The 2814-nt window shown below is 50.9% G+C and overlaps 1 pseudogene; it reads right to left on the bottom strand.

Moving 5' to 3' along the window:
- LOC126407117 (uncharacterized) overlaps positions 1 to 2814 on the bottom strand; it is a 4715-nt pseudogene continuing 1901 nt past the window's right edge.

The following is a 2814-nucleotide window of genomic DNA, read 5'->3' as shown; positions in this document are numbered from 1 at the left end:
TCAGACACCTTCGCCCAGGCGACCCAGCCGTGGCTGATCAGACCGTGACTTGTATTCAGGTGGCATTTGCTTGTCCCCATGGTTCTCCTCTCCGGATCCAGAGCCATCTCCAGGCTTTCTCAGCTGCTTCGGTGAAATTCTTGATGGCTCTGTTCCTTGCTGTTCCTGTGATGCCCAGTGCGCTTAAGGCTTTGTGGAGTGAGTGCCCCACAAATCCTCACTGCCAACCCCGATGGGCATACATCTTGCCTTTGAGCCCTGTGCTCGGCAGTTGATGACCAGGTGTTCATATTTGGTCTTCTTCCTTTTGTGGGCCTCCCCCAGGCGGTCCTCCCATGGCACTGTCAGCTTCATGATAATGATGTTTTTGGTGATCTCTGAGACCAGAAGGATATCTGGCCTCAGGGTGGTGCTGACGATGTGCTGGGGGAATCTCAGCTGTTTCTCCAGGTCAACTGAGAGCTGCCAGTCCTTGGCAGTTGCCAGGATCCCTGCTGCTGGCTTCTTGCAACCTGCCCTTGGCTGCTCTCCTGCCTTCACAAAAGCAATTGTGAAGGTGGTATTGCGCATTCGGCTGCAGCTGCTGATTCCTTTGCTGATGGCTTCTGCAATCGGTTTCAGCACCTGGTTGTGGCCCCAGGTGTAACGGCCCTGGCCGAGTGCTTTTGGGCAGGAGCTCAGAATGTGTTCCAGAGTTTCTTTTGCCGAAATACAGCTGGCAGTTTGGGGTCTCCACTTTCCCCCAGGTGAAGAGGTTCGCTGGGCTAGGTAGAACATCATACACTGCCCGAATCAGGAAGGTGATGCAGTGTGGCTCAGCCTGCCAGAGATCTGTCCATGTGACTTTCCTATCCATGGCCTGCTCCCATCTGGTCCAGGCCCCCTGCTGCCTCAGACCAGCCACTCTGCTCATCCTTCCTTCCTCCACTACAGTCCTGACCTCCTCCCATATCTGCCTGCGCTTCTCCTTCCCCTTGCACTCCTTGTGCCGAGGTGGTGTTGAGAACATCCCGCTCTGCCATGGGCCACCACCCCCACTAGGTCTCTGTGTCGCAATCATGCTTCTGCGTCTAGCACAGCAGCCTGGGCACTCCACTTCCTTCCAGTCTTCACAACCACTCCTGCCTGGGCTGCCTTTGGGTCACTCGAGTCTCTGTACATCAGCAACTCTCTAGTCCGTGTCACCTTGAACTCCTCTTCTAGCAACTTCAGGGGCAACCAGAGCTAAGTGGTGCTCCCGTAGAGGGCAATGTTGCAGAGGCTTCTGGGCAGCCCAACCATCTCCTGAGACAGCTGCTGACCTTCCTCTCCAGGGTCTCCATCATCGAGATGGGGACCTCATAAACAAGTAGCGGCCAGAGCATCCTTGGCAATATACCATGTTGGTATATCGACGCTTTGACATTGCCCGGGAGGCCAGATCTGTCTACTGATCTCAGCCAGCTGTCCAGTTCCTGGCAGGTAGACTGGGCAGATGAGGAGTCCTTGGGGCTGCTGTCAAAGACCTTGCCCAAGCTCTTCACAGGCTTCTCCGAGACTGATGGTATCACTGACCCTTCGATGCTGAAGCGGAACCTGTCCATGACCTTGCCCTTCTTCACCACTAGCGATCTGGACTTAACTGGTTTGAATCCCATCCGAGCCCACTGGATAAGTTTTTCCAGAACCTTGGAGGATCCACCTGCAACCTGGCATCGACTCTGTGGTGACTGTCAGGTCATCCATAAAGGCCCTGATTGGAGGCTGGCGGATCCCTGTTTGGGTTCGGGGGCCCTGGCACTCTAGCTCCGCAGACTTGGCAATCACATTCATTGCCAGGGCGAACAAGGTCACAGAGATGGTGCAGCCTGTGATTATCCCCACCTCCAGCTTGTGCCACTCTGATGTTACTTCCCCTGCTGTGACTCTCATCCTGAACTGGTTGTAGTAATCCAGGATCAGGTCTGCAACATGGTGTGGCACATGGTGTTTCATCATAGTGGTCTGGACCTGTTTGTGGGGGATGGAGCCATATGCATTGGCTAGGTCTAACCACAGCACTGTAAGTTCTCCCTTGTTCTCCCGAGCTTCCCGGATGAGCTGAGTTACCACTCCAGTGCGTTCTAGACACCCTGGCACTCCAGAGATCCCTCCCTTTTGCATCGACGTGTCTATGTAGTTGTTAGTGGAGAGGAAGTTAGCCAGCCGAACAGTTACAGTTACCCACCCATAACCCGATAGAGAAGGTACCTGCCCCTGTCCACTTTAATTAATTAAATCAGAAATAAAGAGAGGAGGAGATAAACATAAAAACCTAATAAACATTAACACCACCACTGCAATAGTACAACAAAATAAGAGAATTATCAGATTTCAGTCATCTAAAGCTGTATGAGTAAACAACCTCTCTTCCTGAGTTATGACATTGAGTATTGGCCAGAAAGGTGTTTCTGCAGAACATGATGATGTCACAGTAAAGTTGACCTTTGACCTTTTGGATATAAAAAGTTACCACTTCAATATTTTACCCTAGTAGACATTTGTGTCATAATTTGTACATGAATTCTTGAGTTATGGCCAAAATGTTTTGTGAGGTCACAGTGACCATGACCTTAGACCTTTGACCACAAAAGTCTAATCAATCAATCAATCAATCAATCAATCAATTTTATTTATAAAGCCCAATATCACAAATCACAATTTACCTCACAGGGCTTTACAGCATATGACATCCCTCTGTCCTTATGACCCTCGCAGCGGATAAGGAAAAACTCCCCAAAAAAACCCCTTTAACGGGGGAAAAAAACCCCGGTAGAAACCTCAGGAAGAGCTGAG

The sequence above is a fragment of the Epinephelus moara genome, chromosome 19 (assembly GCF_006386435.1).
Source record: "Epinephelus moara isolate mb chromosome 19, YSFRI_EMoa_1.0, whole genome shotgun sequence".
NCBI classification, from domain to species: domain Eukaryota; kingdom Metazoa; phylum Chordata; class Actinopteri; order Perciformes; family Serranidae; genus Epinephelus; species Epinephelus moara.
The sequence above is the reverse complement of the archived record's forward strand: the minus strand, read 5'-3'. Positions and strand labels throughout refer to the sequence as shown.